Source organism: Ranitomeya imitator, chromosome 10 (genome assembly GCF_032444005.1).
Source record: "Ranitomeya imitator isolate aRanImi1 chromosome 10, aRanImi1.pri, whole genome shotgun sequence".
Lineage (NCBI taxonomy): Eukaryota > Metazoa > Chordata > Amphibia > Anura > Dendrobatidae > Ranitomeya > Ranitomeya imitator.
Window position 1 is genome coordinate 16,696,431 of NC_091291.1, and position 19,796 is coordinate 16,716,226.

General features: G+C 43.0%; 1 protein-coding gene across 1 annotated transcript in view; it reads left to right on the top strand.

The window, feature by feature from the left end:
- The first annotated feature begins 6,826 nt into the window (after window positions 1-6,826).
- Window positions 6,827-19,796, top strand: part of ERFL (ETS repressor factor like) — a 92,260-nt gene continuing 79,290 nt past the window's right edge. Inside the window, exon 1 of the mRNA XM_069740903.1 lies at window positions 6,827-7,278. The gene's annotated coding sequence lies outside the window, so the exon portion shown is untranslated. The remainder of the gene's footprint in view (window positions 7,279-19,796) is intronic.

Here is a 19,796-nt window from a genome sequence, read left to right on the forward strand (position 1 = left end):
TCTTCCTTAAGTTGTCCTTGAAGAACATGAGAAAGCCAAAGTCACCTGACGCCACAACTTCTGTGTTGTTTATGTAAACAAGGAAGTAAATGTAACAAGAAATGAATAAACAAACAAATATTGCTGCAAAAATAAAGCAACCTGAGGCTGCTGGGGTCTGGGCCGCTGTGGCTTTCTCGCCATTGCCTTGAGATCAGTTTTCCCTCTTCTCTCCCTTTGTCTCACCCTCTCTATCCATCTCCCTGGATCCCTGTCCCCCACCCCCTCCATCCCTTTGTCTTCCCAGCTCCTCTCCCTCTCTCTCCTCTCTCAAGTGTTTTCAATTTTATTCTGAGTGGAATTAACTACCCCTGATGTCAAATTGCCGCCGAAATCGATAATAATATCTTTACAAAAGAGGATATTCTTCTCTCTCCGAACGGCTTCTGAAAAATGGAAAATTTAGTCGAAATTGATTCATTACTTGACACTTTATAGGCCGGCCTGGGTATTGATCGCGTCTTGTCATGTCCCATCTCCCTTAATCGAAGCTGAAGTCCAATGTCGATGCTGGTATTTTTCATAATTCCAAGAGTGCAGACAGACACAAAAACAGACACAGCCCCCTCCCTTCCCTGTGCCCCCAGCTGCCAACGCTGCTCCTGGTGCCCCCTCACCCTGACTCACTATGGGGGTACACACACACCCGCCTGCCGGGGTGCCCCCCAAGTGTCACTGCTGCCCCTCACCTTGTACAGCTCTTATATACTACTGTCATGGTGCCCCTCAGCTGCTCCTGGTGCCCCCTCACCCTGACTCACTATAGGGGTACACACACACCCGCCTGCCATGGTGCCCCCCAAATGTCACTGCTGCCCCTCACCTTGTACAGCTCTTATATACTACTGTCATGGTGCCGCTCAGCTACTCCTGGTGCCACCTCAACCTGACTCACTATAGGGGTACCCACACACCCGCCTGCCATGGTGCCCCCCAAGTGTCACTGCTGCCCCTCACCTTGTACAGCTCTTATATACTACTGTCATGGTGCCGCTCAGCTACTCCTGGTGCCACCTCAACCTGACTCATTATGAGGGTACACACACACACCCGCCTGCCCGGGTGCCCCCCAAGTGTCACTGCTGCCCCTCACCTTGTACAGCTCTTATATACTACTGTCATGGTGCCCCTCAGCTGCTCCTGGTGCCACCTCACCCTGACTCACTATGGGGGTACACACAACCCCGCCTGCCATGGTGCCCCCCAAATGTCACTGCTGCCCCTCACCTTGTATAGGTCTTATATACTACTGTCATGGTGCCCCTCAGCTGCTCCTGGTGCCCCTTCACCATTCATCTTTATAGGAATACACCCCCATCTGCCCTGGTGCCCCCCAAATGTCCCTGATGCTCCTGGTGCCCCCTCACCTTGTATAACACATATACTACTTTCATGGTGCCCTTCACCTGTTCCTGGTGCCCCCTCACCCTGCATCTTTATGCATCTTTATAGGAATACACCCCCATGTGCCCTGGTGCCCCCCAAATGTCCCTGATGCTCCTGGTGCCCCTCCACCCAGTATCTTTATGCATCTTTATAGGAATACACCCCCCATCTGCTCTGGTGCCCCCCAAATGTCCCTGCTGCCCCTGATGCCCCCTTACCTTGTATAACACATATACTACTTTCATGGTGCCCCTCACCTGCCCCTGCTGCCCTCTCACCCTGCATCTTTAGAGGAATACACCCCTCATCTGCCCTGGTGAACCCCAAATGTCACTGCTGCTCCTGCTGCCCCCTCACCTTGTATAGCACTTATATACTACTGTCATGGTGCCCCTTATCTGCTCCTGCTGCCCCCTCACCCTGCATCTTTATAGTAATGCATACATCCCCCCCTATCTGTCTTGGTGACCCCCAAATGTCAATCCAGCACCCGGTGCCCACTCACCTTGTATAGCACATATCATCGTGCCCATCAGCTGCACATCTCCTTCAATCTCCTTTATTATTAGGGTACACACATCCCTCCCCACTAGCCCTGGTGCCCCCCAAATGTCACTGCAGCTCCTGGCGCCCCTTCATCTTCTGTCGCACTTATCTACTGCTTTCATTGCGCCCCTCACCTTGCCCCCTCGCCATGCTTCTATACAGGAATGCACACATCCCCCCCATCTGCCCTAGTGCCCCCCAATTGTCAACGCTGCACCCTGTGCCCCCTCACCTTCTATCACATATATCTATTACTATCATTCTGCTCCTCAGTCTGCTTCATTATAAGGGTACACACATCTCCCTACCTGCCCTGGTGCCCCCTAAATGTCACTGCTGCTCCTGGTGCCCCCTCACCTTTCTATAGCACATATCTACTATTATTGTGCCCCTCAGCTGCTGGTGGTGCCCCCTCACCCTGCTTTATTTATAAGGGTACACACATCCCCCCCCCCCCACCTCCTGCCCTGTTGCCCCCCGAAATGTCAATGCTGCACCTAAAGCCCCCTCACTCTGGATAGTTACAAAGATAGACATGCATATCTGCTCCCATCATGGTGCCCCTAATAAAGCCCCCTCATCTTGTATGGCACCCATCTACTACTATCATTGTGCCCCTAGAGTGTGTGTGTGTGTGTGTGTGTGTGTGTGTGTGTGTGTGTGTGTGTGTGTGTGTGTGTGTGTGTGTGTGTGTGTGTGTGTGTGTGTGTGTGTGTGTGTGTGTGTGTGTGTGTGTGTGTCAGAATTTGATCCATCTCATGAAAACAAGATTTTGTGATTTATTTTTTTTTATATCAATCATTAAAATTTTGAGATCCAAAAATTCAGCAAAATGTAAAAAAAAAACCCAACCACCTACTTATCCCCATTTTTCCATGTTGTACCAAATACCCCTATAGTCCACATCCGACCCCTGAATAGAAAACCTATACACCCAGTAATTCATGACAGTAGGCTTCTTATATCCGAAAATGAAATTGTTTGTATCATATTTATTATTAGTGTCCTCATTAATTCTCCTTTTTGTTCCTCTGCTCGTCCTATCATTGCAGCATAGGGCGCGTTATAGGCAGATTTCTCCCTGTGCAGCTGATAATATTCCAGGCTCCAGCAGGGACCTAGAATGGAGAGGTGGAGGAGCAATTAGAGAGGAAATTAATAGTGCGATAATCAGTCAATAACTCCTCCATAGTGCGGACGGGGCTGTCAGGGCTGGAGCTCTCCACGGTGCTGAAATCAACTAGGCAGCTGCATAGGGCCACAGGGACCAGAGGGGGGAACTATAGGAGAAGTGTAATGTTATGGTAGGGGCAGGGATTGCGATGGGGAGAGGAGGACTTTGGGGATAGTTGGGTGTTAGGGGTGGGAAAACTTGCAAGGGGGACAGGTTTTTGTTTTTTTTAGAGAGAAAAGGGTGGAAAAGTGGAGAAGAGGGAGGATATAAGGGGGCAGAGGTGGAAAAAGAGGAGAGATAAGGCAGAAAATAGAAAAGGTTGACTTGGAGGGAGCGCAAGAGAGGTCTGAGAAAGTGGGGAAAGAATGGCAATGGGGGGAGAAACTAATTTTTGAGAAAGGGGTATAAAAAGTGGGAAAGAGATTATATAAGGGGCAGATGTGGGGAAAGAGGAGAGGTAAGGAGCAAGATAGGAAAGGTTGACTTGGATAGGTCAGAGAAAGAGAAAGTGGGGAAAAAAGAGAAGGGTAGCAATTGGAGGGGGAAACTGAGTTTTGTAAGAGAAAGGGGTATAAAAAGTGGGAAAAGGTGAGATGATGTAAGGGGGCCGATGTGGGGAAGGAGGAGAGATAAAAAGGGAGCAAAATAGGAAAGGTCAACTTGGGGAAAGTGGAAGAGAACTAGGGCAAGAGAAAGTGAGGAAGAAAGGAGGGGAGCAATTGGAGGGGGGAAACTGAGATTTGAAAGAGAAAAGGGTATAAAAAGTGGGAAACAGTGAGATGATGTAAGGGGGCAGATGTGGGGAAGGAGGAGAGATAAAAAGGTGCAAAATAGGAAAGATTGACTTGGAGAAGCGCAAGAGAAAGTGAGGAAGAAAGAGAAGGGGAGCAATTGGAGGGGGAAACTGAGTTTTGAAAGAGAAAAGGGTATAAAAAGTGGGAAACGGTGAGATGATGTAAGGGGGCAGATGTGGGGAAGGAGGAGAGATAAAAAGGTGCAAAATAGGAAAGGTTGACTTGGAGAAGCGCAAGAGAAAGTGAGGAAGAAAGAGAAGGGGAGCAATTGGAGGGGGAAACTGAGTTTTGAAAGAGAAAAGGGTATAAAAAGTGGGAAACGGTGAGATGATGTAAGGGGCAGATGTGGGGAAGGAGGAGAGATAAAAAGGTGCAAAATAGGAAAGGTTGACTTGGAGAAGCGCAAGAGAAAGTGAGGAAGAAAGAGAAGGGGAGCAATTGGAGGGGGAAACTGAGTTTTGAAAGAGAAAAGGGTATAAAAAGTGGGAAACGGTGAGATGATGTAAGGGGGCAGATGTGGGGAAGGAGGAGAGATAAAAAGGTGCAAAATAGGAAAGGTTGACTTGGAGAAGCGCAAGAGAAAGTGAGGAAGAAAGAGAAGGGGAGCAATTGGAGGGGGAAACTGAGTTTTGAAAGAGAAAAGGGTATAAAAAGTGGGAAACGGTGAGATGATGTAAGGGGGCAGATGTGGGGAAGGAGGAGAGATAAAAAGGTGCAAAATAGGAAAGGTTGACTTGGAGAAGCGCAAGAGAAAGTGAGGAAGAAAGAGAAGGGGAGCAATTGGAGGGGGAAACTGAGTTTTGAAAGAGAAAAGGGTATAAAAAGTGGGAAACGGTGAGATGATGTAAGGGGGCAGATGTGGGGAAGGAGGAGAGATAAAAAGGTGCAAAATAGGAAAGGTTGACTTGGAGAAGCGCAAGAGAAAGTGAGGAAGAAAGAGAAGGGGAGCAATTGGAGGGGGAAACTGAGTTTTGAAAGAGAAAAGGGTATAAAAAGTGGGAAACGGTGAGATGATGTAAGGGGGCAGATGTGGGGAAGGAGGAGAGATAAAAAGGTGCAAAATAGGAAAGGTTGACTTGGAGAAGCGCAAGAGAAAGTGAGGAAGAAAGAGAAGGGGAGCAATTGGAGGGGGAAACTGAGTTTTGAAAGAGAAGGGGGTATAAAAAGTGGGAAAAGGTGAGATGATGTAAGGGGGCAGATGTGGGGAAGGAGGAGAGATATAAAGGAGCAAAATAGGAAAGGTCGACTTGGGGAAACTGCAAGAGAACTAGGGCAAGAGAAAGTGAAGAAGAAAGAGTAGGGGAGCAATTGGAGGGGGAAACTGAGTTTTGAAAGAGAAGGGGGTATAAAAAGTGGGAAAAGGTGAGATGATGTAAGGGGGCAGATGTGGGGAAGGAGGAGAGATATAAAGGAGCAAAATAGGAAAGGTCGACTTGGGGAAAGTGCAAGAGAACTAGGGCAAGTGAAAGTGAGGAAGAAACAGTAGGGGCGCAATTGGAGGGGGAAACTGAGTTTTTAAAGAGAAAGGGGTTTAGAAAGTGGGAAAAGGAGTGAGGATGAAAAGAGGACAGATGTGGGGGAAGAGGGAGGAAGGAGAAGAGGAAAAGGAAGCAAAAGAGGAAAGGAAGACTTGGAGAGAACACAATGGAGCTCAGAGAAAGGGCAAAAGAAAGTGGGGTAAAAAGAGAAAGGCAGCAGAGGGAAGGAGGGCAAGAAGGAAATGGGTTTGAGAACATAAATTAGAGAGGGTCAAAATTAGAGGAAAGGTGGCAAAAGAGGAAGAGAGAGGGGCATAAAGGAGGGTAACATGGTGACAGAGGGCAATGAGAAGGGTAGAGAGATGGAAGAGGAAAGTGGAGGACACAGGAAAGAGATGGGGAGAGATGGTGATGAAGTTTGGAGGTGTATAAAGTAGGAAGAAAAGGAAAAAGGAGAAATCTGAGAAGACAATGGGGCTGGGGTGAGAGGGGGGTGTTGTAAGTAGAGTTTGTGGCTGAGGCCGGGCGTGGAGGGGTCACTGCCCGCGTGGAGGGGTCGCTCGGGAAAGTTTGCCGCTAACTTTCCTCCTCCTCCTCGGCGCCGCACGCACACACTTCGCTCCCAGAATTTACTTTCCGCACTTTGTGATGATGAATCTGTGTCCCGGAGCCGGAGCGTCTTCCCAGCGCGTGTTGCCCCCTCAGGTCCTCCTCCTCCTCCTCCTTCATCCCATGCAGTCCCGGCTTTAATAAATAAATAAGGAGGCTGCAGGAGAAATACCTCGGGTGCTTTTTTGGCTGCCTCCAGTCCCCACCTCTGGAGTGAGGAGCGGTCGATAAGTAATTGTTATTGCGGGCAGGGAATGCAGAGAGAGGGGTCCTGCCGGTGCAAGTCTCATTTATCTGGCCGCTTTCTTTTTATTGGTGGCGTCTGTCCCCCTCTCTCTCCCCTCCACTGAGCCCAGGGGGTGACATTCATCCATCTCACTTTAGGGGTCTCTGTCTCAACCCACCATACACTCCCCAAACTAAATCTAGGGAAGAGGAGGAGGAGGAGGAAGGGGGGATGGGAAAGGAAGAGATGGTGGTGCTGGGAGGGGGGCACTTGGGGGGTGGATGGTAAAAAAAAAAAAAAAGCCATTTTCAGCAAAACAAGTTTTTTTTTTTTTTTATCTCCACTCCCTAACAACCCTGTGTAAATGAAATCACTCATTCTCATCAAGTGGCAGGCCAAATATTATCTACAGTGCATTGAGAGGGATCGAATCCTATTTAGAATCGCGATTCGACATCTGTTTTCAAATTTGATCATCTATGAACTTTATTTTCCGAGTTTGGGGAAAATTATATTCTATCGATCCCAGACACTGGCTGCCTGTACATATATTTTCTGCTGCAGCTTGAAGCCAGGAGTGCGCAGGAAAGGAGTTTAGCCGGCACTGCAGAGCGCACACACATTTCCTTTCTCCTCCTCTTCTCCCTTCTATCCATCCCTCCTTCTCCTTCATCATTATTATCTGGGATCTCTCCTTCCTTTTCTGTCATCTTGTCCTTCTTGGCTTTTATTTCCTTCCACCTTTCTTTTTATTTTCCCTTCTCCTCTTCCACCCAACTTCTTACTCTTCTACTACCTCTTCTACTACCTCTTCTTCTCCCTTCCTCACACTTTATAAGTCACTTCTTCCAACCTTCTTTCTTCTACTTCTATTGGGTTCTTGGCTTGGAGGAAGAGGTACTTTAAACAACACTCGCTTTTTTTTTTTTAAATTTTTTTTAATTTTTCTGAGTTTCGTTATTTTATTCAAGTCTTCAAGGAGCCAACTGAGGTCTTCTGTAAAGGATATTGGATGCCAAGGAAAATGTGAGTACTCCAAGACTTGACTTTTCTTGTTGATTTCTTGTTGATGGGGGGGTAGGTGCATTAATATAAGTTGGACACATGTATAGACTGTAGTGTAAGGAGAGGAGAAAAGTCACCTCTCTACTCCAGACACAGGGGTAACTCTGCTACATCATGGCAAGTGCATGGGATCAGAAGGATAACTCTAAGACTACACTACTAGTGCAGTCCAGTCCTGCTCAGCCTGGAAATAGTCACCTAAAAGGTCCAGATTAGATGGAGTGCTCTGGCACTCAGGACCTAGAAGCAAAAGGTTGTCTAAGACAATTCTAAGACTACACTACTGGTGCTGTCCAGTCCTGCTCAGCCTGGAAATAGTCACCTAAAAGGTCCAGATCAGATGGAGTGATCTGGCCGTCAGGACCTAGTAGCAAATGGTTATCTAAGACAATTCTAAGACTACACTACTGGTGCAGTTAAGTCCTGCTCAACCTGGAAATAGTTACCTAAAAGGTCCATATAAGATGGAGTGATCTGGCACTCAGGACCTAAAAGCAAGAGGTTGTCTAAGACAATTCTAAGACTACACTATTGGTGCTGTCCAGTCCTGCTCAGCCTGGAAATGGTCACCTAAAAGGTCCAGATCAGATGGAGTGATCTGGCACTCAGGACCTAAAAGCAAAAGGTCATCTAAGACAATTCTAAGACTACACTACAGGTGCTGTCCAGTCCTGCTCAGCCTGGAAATAGTCACCTAAAAGGTCCAGATCAGATGGAGTGCTCTGGCACTCAGGACCTAGAAGCAAAAGGTTGTCTATGACTACACTACAGGTGCTGTCCAGTCCTGCTCAGCCTGGAAATAGTCACCTAAAAGGGCCATATAAGATGGAGTGACCTGGCACTCAGGACCTAAAAGCAAAAGGTTGTCTAACTAAGACAATTCTAAGACTACACTACAGGTGCAGTCCAGTCCTGTTCAACCTGGAAATAGTTACCTAAAAGGTCCAGATCAGATGTGATCTGACATTCAGGACCTAGAAGCAAAAGGTTGTCTAAGACAATTCTAAGACTACACTACAGGTGCAGTCCAGTCCTGCTCAGCCTGGAAATAGTCACCTAAAAGGTCCAGATCAGATGTGATCTGACATTCAGGACCTAGAAGCAAAAGGTTGTCTAAGACAATTCTAAGACTACACTACTGGTGCTGTCCAGTCCTGCTCAGCCTGAAAATGGTCACCTAAAAGGTCCATATAAGATGGAGTGATCTGGCTGTCAGGACCTAGAAGCAAATGGTGTAGTGCAGGCTCAAAATCTGAATTAAGACAAGGAATTAGATCTTTTGTAGATGTAGCAGAGCTGAAAGTGTTTGGGATCTCATCTGTTTATTATTATTTTTTTTATAAATCACCTAAAACTACAGACTTGTGTCAGAAGTCCAACTCTGCTCTGCTATATCTACATACAGTTCCGGGCAACTTTTAGCAAAGTGGGAAAAGCTCTAGTGTAAAGTTTCCACCCATCTTCCTCCTCTTGGCTGGAGACTTCCCTGGAGTTTCCATCCTTCCCCCCCCCCCCCCGGCTGTTTTTCAGAGCTGAGTTTGTCATTTAATCGTTCTCTAACGCTCTACGTTAAGATAACGCAGTCCTATGTAAAACTGCAAAACGGGGCGAAACGACAAACTTAGAAGACAAACTGCTACAATTGACAAATTCACTCCGTCCTTAACTCTTTTTCGGTTAACTTTAAGGTCTTTTTTGTGGAGTTTTTTTTTTTTTTTTTTTTAGAAGAAACTTCAAGTTTTTGAGGAATTTGGAGAAAAATAAAAACTCTGCCAGAAGACTCGGTGTGAACGCGCGCCTACGCTTTGGCGCATTACTAGAGATAACGAGCTCTGTCTAATTTTGCCGCCTTTCTAGTAAGGGTAAAACCCCCCGGTATTCTGGAATTTTTATTAATTTTACGCAATTCATGTGTCCGACCGTCATTCGCCTGTTTTCCGTTTTCCGCCGCCGTACCTCAATCTCTTTCTCCTCTCCCCCTCGCTCACGTCTCTTCCCCTCTCTGCAGCTAACTGGGGCCGGTTTCCGTTTAGATTAAGCCAGGGAACCTAATTCCAGGGCAAGGATCGAATTTTCTGGCAACAAAGGGAAATAGCGTATTGATCAGGAGCTCCGGAGATTAAGAGACAAGTGTGTGTATCCATCAGAGCTAAACTGCCTCTCTCTGCCCTCTGTGGGGCTGCCTGCGGACGCTGCTTGCATGCCAAGCGCCTGCTACACTTAACCCTCCACTTACCCCGGTAAGACCCCAAAAAGCCGCCTACGAAGACCTCCGACCACCTCTCCCATATGGCCATTGACGCAGGAGCGCTCGCCAAATCCTTCCATGTAGCAGAGCCCAATTTACATAGTTGCATAGTTGAAAAAAAATACACCGGTCCCATCAAGTCCAACCCATAACCCTACCGGGCGATGCAGCAGAGCCGAATTTACATAGCTGTGTCGTTAACAATCCATCAAGTCCAACCGGTCGCCCTACTGGGGAAATTTTTTTTTTTTTTTTTTTTTACTTTTAATGGTACAAGTTTATGTAAATCTCCATAAGATGAGTTGTGCCAAATGGCAAACTCCGCTTTACTACACGCGACAAACTCGGCACTGCTACTTGTACACCTCTGGGTGTCGTATAGTCTTGCACAATTTCAAGGGGTGTCCTAATTTATCCGGTCATACTTTTTTCTTTTTCTTTTTTTTTTCCGTTTTATATTACCATGCCAGATGTAGTAGAGATGACTTTGTGAAACGTTCTCGCCATGGTAAACGTGTAACCTATGGTTTTACATAGGACTGCAAGGGAATGCATTAAATGACACATTCAGCTCTGCTATATCGGTATACCACATAATGCCCAGCAGTATGTTGCATGCATGTATATATGTCCCGATAAATCCCAGCTTTGATACTGATGTAGCAGAGCTAGGCTTGTGAGATTTAACTATCTGTAGAGCACTCATTACAGAGTTGTGCAGTCAGTTTTGCTTTTGTCGTTTCGACCATAATAAAGCAAAAAGTACAATAACACTTTCACCTCTGCTACATCTACATGTAATATTCTGTATAATTTCCCAGTATCACACCATATACTTCCCATAGCTCCCAATACAGCTGTTGCTTCCTGATGTTCATGGCACTCGCTGACTACTCCTTCCTTCGTGGACTCGTCGTAGGGCGGACATCCGACAGGTAACATCAGTGATCTCCAACCTGTGGCTGTGAAACTACAACTCCTATCGTGTCCTAACAGCTCTGCACTGACTTGTATTCCATTTTATCCAATGACCGACCCAAAAATAAATGAGACAAAAACAGAAAAAAAAACTATCGGTAGAAATAATCTTAATTTCCTTGTCAGAGGTAGCAGAGCTGAGTTTGTCATCCGCCTTGGTTTAATAGTATGTGTGACTTGTGTGTTCACATAGGACTGCAGATGACTCTACTTTATCTAAACTCTGTGACCTCAAAAATGTGCAAAAGATGCTATGACAAACACAGCTCTGCAATGACAAATACAGCTCAGCAATGACAAATACAGCTCTGCGATAGCACATACAGCTCTGCCATGACAAACACATCTCAGCAATGACAAATACAGCTCAGCAATGACAAATACGGCTCTACGATAGCACATAGAGCTCTGCCATGACAAACACAGCTCTGCAATGACAAACACAGCTCTGCAATGACAAATGCAGCTCTGCAATGACAAATGCAGCTCTGCAATGACAAATGCAGCTCTGCAATGACAAATGCAGCTCTGCGATGACAAACACAGCTCTGAGATGACAAACACAGATCTGCTATGACAAATACAGCTCTACGATGACAAACGCAGCTTTGCCATGACAAACACAGCTTTGCCATGACAAACGCCGCTCTGCGATGACAAACACAGCTCTGCAATGACAAATACAGCTCAGCAATGACAAATACAGCTCTGCGATAGCACATACAGCTCTGCCATGACAAACACATCTCAGCAATGACAAATACAGCTCAGCAATGACAAATACGGCTCTACGATAGCACATAGAGCTCTGCCATGACAAACACAGCTCTGCAATGACAAATACAGCTCAGCAATGACAAATACAGCTCTGCGATAGCACATACAGCTCTGCCATGACAAACACATCTCAGCAATGACAAATACAGCTCAGCAATGACAAATACGGCTCTACGATAGCACATAGAGCTCTGCCATGACAAACACAGCTCTGCAATGACAAATGCAGCTCTGCAATGACAAATGCAGCTCTGCGATGACAAACACAGCTCTGAGATGACAAACACAGATCTGCGATGACAAACACAGCTCTACGATGACAAACGCAGCTTTGCCATGGCAAACGTCGCTCTGCGATGACAAACACAGCTCTGCCATGACAAACACAGCTTTGCCATGACAAACGCCGCTCTGCGATGACAAACACAGCTCTGCCATGACAAACACCGCTTTGCCATGACAAACGCCGCTCTGCGATGACAAACACAGCTCTGCAATGACAAACACAGCTTTGCCATGACAAACACAGCTCTGCGATGAGAAACACAGCTCTGCAATGACAAACACAGCTTTGCCATGACAAACGCCGCTCTGCGATGACAAACACAGCTCTGCAATGACAAACACCGCTTTGCCATGACAAACGCCGCTCTGCGATGACAAACACAGCTCTGCAATGACAAACACAGCTTTGCCATGACAAACACAGCTCTGCGATGAGAAACACAGCTCTGCCATGACAAACGCCACTCTGCGATGACAAACATAGCTTTGCGATGACACACAGCTTTGCCATGACAAACACAGCTCTGCAATGACAAATGCCGCTCTGCGATGACAAACATAGCTCTGCAATGACAAACACAGCTCTGCAATGACAAACACAGCTCTGCCATGACAAACGCCGCTCTGCGATGACAAACATAGCTTTGCGATGACAAACAGCTCTGCAATGGATGCTATGACAAATACAGCTCTGCAATGACAAACACAGCTCTACGATGACAAACACAGCTCTGCGATGACAAACGCCGCTCTGCGATGACAAACACAGCTCTGCCATGACAAATGCCGCTCTGCGATGACAAACATAGCTCTGCAATGACAAACACAGCTCTGCAATGACAAACACAGCTCTGCCATGACAAACGCCGCTCTGCGATGACAAACATAGCTTTGCGATGACAAACAGCTCTGCAATGGATGCTATGACAAATACAGCTCTGCGATGACAAACACCGCTCTGCATCATCTGTTTATGTATCCTAAAGTATGTAGGAAGGACTGTGCAGTATGAATATATCATATGACATAAGAAGCTACTATGTCGGGGCGTTGGGATGTGGCCGGTGTGAAAATAGGAGATAATTTGTCTTTTCTGCCGCCATCTTTTATTTACACTGGAATTCACTGACACTTTGACCCTCCATTACATGTAATTGAATAGAGCAGCGGTCCGGGCCGGCGACGTCTGTAACTGAATTCACCGTGTTCTTCTTTTATCTAAAGCGAGTGGGATTCGTGTAAGGCTGAGAGGGGAATCCGGCGGCGTCCCAAGAGCTTACAATCTACGACGGCGGCAGCCATAGTCCCGTTCATCCAAAACACATGGATCATTGTCATTATGGACCCCAAAAATCAAAAATTCTGGCGTAAGTCGCCTATACTTTACACAGATGTAGCAGAGCTGAGTTTGTCATTTACTAATACAAGCACGGCGGCTCATTTTAAGTCATCTTACACAGGACTAAAGCAAAACTGATCATTCCGACAGGTATTCTGATAGAACTCCACAGCAAATCTAGCTCTGCTACATAAACAGGACTGTGCACATTCAGAACGCTGACGTCCTTCATTGCCTCAAGTCTCCCGCACGCCGACCCCTGTGAAAGTATCGATTCATCAGAATTCATTCTTTTATTCCTTTTTTTTTTTTTTTGCAAGATGAAGGCGACATGTTTATGTGTTATCCCGCGGATCAGATTCATCAGTGTCCGGGATAGTTCACTGATTGATAAATTCACCCGTTACATTTACATAGGGACTCATTTCACATGAGATTAATAACAGGGGGTCTGATAGATAGAGGGGGCCGGTGCGGAGTGTGGGGACACAAGTGATGCCAGCGCTGTGATGTGTCTGTGCGCGGTTATTAAAGCCGTCTGTTTAGGGGTTAATTGGGCAGTTTGATATCCAAATTGTAAAAAGATGAAAAGGAGACAGAAATGTATGGAGGGTATATGGCTAAATCTGAGATAGAGAATTAATAGAGGGATAGATAGATAATAGATAATAGATATATAGATATATAGATAGATGATAGATAGACTGAGAAGTGGAAACATTGATAATTGAAAGAAAAGTTAAGTAGAAAAGATTAGATGGATAGATAAAAATAGATAATAGATAATGGATACATAATAGATAGATAGAGGGATAGATAGATAGACAGATAATAGATAGATAGATAATAGATGGATAATAGATAGATAGATAATAGATGGATAATAGATAGATAATAGATAGATAATAGATAGATAATAGATAGATAGATAATAGATAGATAGATAATAGATAGATAGATAATAGATATATAATAGATAGATAATAGATAGATAGATAATAGATAGATAATATATAGATAATAGATAGATAGATAATAGATAGATAGATAATAGATAGATAATAGATAGATAATAGATAGATAGATAATAGATAGATAATAGATAGATAATAGATAGATAATAGATAGATAGATAATAGATAGATAGATAATAGATAGATAATAGATAGATAATAGATAATAGATAGATAGATAGATGACAGATAATAGATAGATAGATAGATAGATAATAGATAGATAGATAGATAATAAATAGATAGATGATAGATAGATAATAGATAGATAATAGATAATAGATAGATAATAGATAGACAGATAGATAGATAGATAGATAGATAATGAGTGATAGATAATAGATGATAGATAATAGATAATAGATAGATAATAGATAGACAGATAGATAATAAATAGATAGATGATAGATAGATAATAGATAGATAATAGATAATAGATAGATAGATAATAGATAGATAATAGATAGATAATAGACAGATAATAGATAGATAGATAATAGATAGATAGATAGATAATAAATAGATAGATGATAGATAGATAATAGATAGATAATAGATAATAGATAGATAATAGATAGACAGATAGATAGATAGATAGTTAATGAGTGATAGATAATAGATAGATAGATGATAGATAATAGATAGATAATAGATAATAGATAATAGATGGATAATAGATGATAGATAATAGATAGATAATAGATAATAGATAGATAGATAATAGATAGATACTAGATAGATAGATAATAGATAGATAATAGACAGATAATAGATAGATAATAGATAATAGATAGATAGATAATAGATAGATAGATAATAGATAGATAATAGACAGATAATAGATAGATAATAGATAGATAATAGATAGACAGATAGATAGATAATGAGTGATAGATAATAGATAGATAGATGATAGATAATAGATAGATAGATAATGAGTGATAGATAATAGATAATAGATAGATAGATGATAGATAATAGATAGATAATAGATGATAGATAATAGATAGATAATGAGTGATAGATAATAGATGGATAAACATAAGTAAAAAAGAAATACCAAGTACATAACATAACAGTAGATGCCATAAAAATCCACAAGAAAACTTAAACTGTCCATAATGGAAGAAATTGTGTTTTCCTTCCGCATTTTACATCAGAACCAGGAGAAACGTAGGAGCAGATTCTGTCCATAGATAAGAGTGATGAGCGGAGTGTGCAGGGAGCGCAGTGTGCAGGGAGCGCAGGAGACGTCTTTCCAGCACAGTCCTGTAACATTTGCACTTTTTGTTCGTGGTTTCCCATCATTTGATAACCTGTACGTGTAGCAGAGCTGAATTTGCCATAGGACTTTTGTTGTTGCGCTCCATGATCCCTCACTGATCAGTAGCCGTACCCACAGGCGTCCTCAGGAGCTGCGCCATATGACAAACTCCTCTCTGCTTACCAGACCCGTAGAATAAGTCGCGCTCGAGATCTTCCGATTTTTTTTTTTGTCCATTTCCGTATGAAAATCATGAACATCAGAAATGAAATAATTCTCCTCCTTTTTGGCACAGAAAGGATAAGATGTAGCAGTGCTGAGTTTGTCCGACTTAGGGTGGAAGTCCAAACGTGAATGGTTTAAAAGATATTAAGATTTTTATTTCGTCTTATTTTTAAAATTCTAATTATTATTATTCTTTTTTTTAATAAAGTGACAAATGTTGATTAGAACGTGTCGCGTCGGTTTGTCGCCCGCGTCCATTTCCATTTGGTGGCCGTGGGGGAAAATAGCGGTAGATTTGATTTTTTTCATTCCGCCAGCGTTAAGCTGACGAAGGACGGGACTTAAAATGATGAAGGCATTCAAGACAAGGTCCTATCATCAAGATCTGAATCCCCCCCCACCCCACCCTCCCGCCGCGCCACCCAATGTCTGCACCTGACCCCTCTCCCAAAATGGGCCGGAGACGGTGGACAGCTGTGGGAATCTCAGCCAACGTGTCACAGAAGAGGCCAAATCCGGGACATTTTATTAAGGTTCCTAATACCTTCCAGCGCTGTCGAAAGGAAAATGACATGTTTTTTTCGGTTTTGAGATCTCCCGAGAGGATAAGCGGCGGAATTGGCTCCGGGGCCTTGTAATCTTAACAGGTGACAGCAGCACAGTCAGCTACAGCCATCTTGTTGTTTCTGGGCCAAATTTTTATATATTTCAATTTTTTATTTTTTTTTTAAGTTTGTAAAAATGATACATTTATTTTAATTCTCTCTCGGAATTAATTTCAATTAGACGTTTCGGTAAAATGTACGATTAATGTTTAATTTTAGAGGTCAAGTATCAGCCCAGCGCTCTTACCTTGCTCCAGAAAATAAAAAAAATATTTTTTTTTTTTTTTTTTTTTTTTTAAATAATCAAAAAAAGTGAAATATTTTAGAAAATGTACTAAAATCTGACAGATATTTTTTCTTGGGTTCATTGGGTACCTTATCCAAAAAAGGGGATTCATCAGATATGATTGTATCAAAAAATTCATTTTTTTTTTTTTAATTAGTTTTTATTTTTGGGGATATTAAAAAAAAAAAAAAAAAATAGGGGTAGTTATCAACTATTCTGTGATCTGTTAAAATTTGCAAATGTTTTGGCAAGTGTTTATCCAAAAAGTGTACTGCGCTCGATAAGCGTTTATTATCCCAAATTTGTGGACTCGCTTTGTTTTTTTTAATTCTTTTTTTATGCATTTTTTTTTGTAAATATTTACACATTTGATCAAATTATTTTGCTGTTCAAAAATTAACGTTGAAAAAAAAACATAAAAAAAGACTGAAAATCTTAGAAGCTATTTTTTTCCTTAATTTTGGATATTAAAAAAATATAAAATGAATCTAATATGCTATCGTTTGTCATACTAGAAGTATTTTCTGCCGCGTCCGTTTTTTTTGCAAGCGTTTCTTTTTATGAGATTGCTTTTTTCGATCTATTTTTGTCAAATTCTTTTTCATTTTTTTTTAATTTTCTAATTATCCCAAATAAAGTGATGATACCAAATTTTGCAAAATGAAAAACTTAGATATTCATTATTTTATCATTATTGTTTTTTTTAAATCTTTTAATTTATTTTTTGCTTTATTTCTTTCTTTTTAAATAATTTTTTTTCTTTTCCTTATTTTTTTTTTTTTTCAGCAGCCAAAAAAAATTGGCTTTTTTTGATGGTTATATTTTGGAGCTTTTCTGTGGCCTAGCCGGTGCCAATCAATAAGTGAGCAGTTACCGCCTTGGTTTTAATGAGATATTAATAGATACTGATGAAGACTTGATGAGCCGAGGACCAATAACCCGTTCAGAATTATAGGATTTAATATCATACAGAACATATATTGCGGGATTTCAGGATTGAAGAAGACTTGCACTGATGCACTTTTCACTGAGTTTGTCATTGGGGCAACTAATTGTAACATGATATCTGTGGTTTTACATAGGACTGCAGCTAATCTTACCCCTATCCTAATACTATAATGATGAGGCTCTGTAGATTTACTCTTTCAGCCCTGCTACATCTTACCCACATGGTGCCATTCATCGTCTGAGTTGGGAAATAAAACTTTGCATACAGTTTTAGATTTTGGCCCCCTTGTTCACCCCCCTGTGATAATTGCGGAGTGTCCGGTAGAGTTGGGAATGGCCGACGGGGATCTGGCACCTCAGAGTTCAAGCTGCTAGAAAAAAAAGTGAAATATAATTTGATGATATCATTCAACTTTTTATAGAATAAAGCAGCTTTTCATGACTTTAACCCCTATGAGAAATAAGAGTTGGCGGTGCGGGGAATTGAAAGAGGCGAGCATTACCCTCATACATATCCATTGCTACTACACATCACCTTACCATGGCAATCACGTCATCAGCAACAATAACCGCCATCACCATCATCCACCAGCTATGAGTAAACATCTACCCCTCTCCATTAACCACCCACCATATAACCTACCTTTACCACTCATGATGCTCTCACACACCTTCATCCACAACCACCAACATCCATCACCCCATCATCAATATTACCTATCGCTTCACATCTGTCATCCATTAACCCATATTTACCATCACATCCACCTACCACAACCAGAAGTAAACTCACCGTCACTGCACCCCACCTTCTCCCCACAACCTCCACCCACATCTACCATCACTCCACCACACCACATCCTACCATTGATATCGCCTATAGTCAACCATCACTCCACATCTGTCACCCATTACCTCACATCTACCAACACATCTATATATCACTCGTAAGCTTTACCTCTCGTCATTTCATATTCACAACCCCATCACACAGCCACAACATTTCCCATCATCACCCCAACACACATCATCTTACCATTATTATCACATACTGTATCATCCTACCATCATCAACTTTCTCCCCAAGAACATCACCCACATTTACCACAACCACCACCCCACTACAAATCAAACCACAACCACCAGCACCCATAACCCATCTTGACCCCACAACCACCATCTGTCACCCCTCCACAACAACACATCATCACTATCATTAACCTTCACCACAAAAACATCACCCACATTTTCCACAACCATCACCTCTCCACAACCGCACATTATCCTACCATCAATGTCACCAACAACAAACCTTCACCCCTTACCTCTCACCTACTAACCAACATTTACAACAACCGTCACCCCACCACAACTACAAATGAACCCACAATCACTAACACCCATAACCAATCTTCACCTCACAACCGTCATCCGTCACCTCATCACAACCACACATCATCCAATCATCACTATCATCATCCTTTACCCCACAAACATCACCCCACCACAACCACACAAGGAATCTTCACCTCATATCTGAGACCTATTTACCACAACCATCAACCCATCACAACTACAAACCACCTCACAATCACTAGCACCCATAACCTATCTTCACTCCACAACCACCACCCATCTCGCCACGACAACCAGACGTAAACTCACCATCACTGTACCCCACCTTCTCCCCACATCTAGCACCACCCATCACCCCACAACAACCACATCCTACCATTGATATCGCCTATAGCCAACCATCACTCCACATCTGTTACCCATTACTCCACATCTATATATCACTAGTAATCTTTAACTCTTGTCTTTTCATATTCACAACCCCATCACACAGCCACAACTTTTCCCATAATCACGCCAACACACATCATCTTACCATCATTATCACCCACCTTCTCCCCAAAACTACTATGCACATTTATTACAACCGTCACCCCACTACAACCACATATCATCCTACCATCACTATCATCAACCTTCTCCCCACAAACATCACATACGTTTACCGCAACCGTGACCACACATCATCCTTCCATCACTATCATCAACCTTCACCCCACAAACATCATCCACATTTACCACAACCATCACCCCACTGCAACCTCATATCATGCTACCATCACCATCATGAAATTTTACCCCTCAAACATCACCGATATTTATCACAATCATCACCTCACCAGAACCACGCATCAACCTACCATCACTATCATCAACCTTCTCTCCACAAACATCACCCACATTTACCACAACAATCACCCCACCCTGAACACACATCATTCAATCATCATTATCATCAACCATCACCCCACTACAACTACAAATCAATCCACAACCACCAGCACCCATAACCCATCTTCACCCCACAACCACCATCCGTAACCCTTCCACAATGACACATCATCCTATAATTACTATCATTAACCTTCACCCCAAAAACATCACCTACATTTTCCACAACCATCACCCCTACACACCCACACGTCATCCTACCAT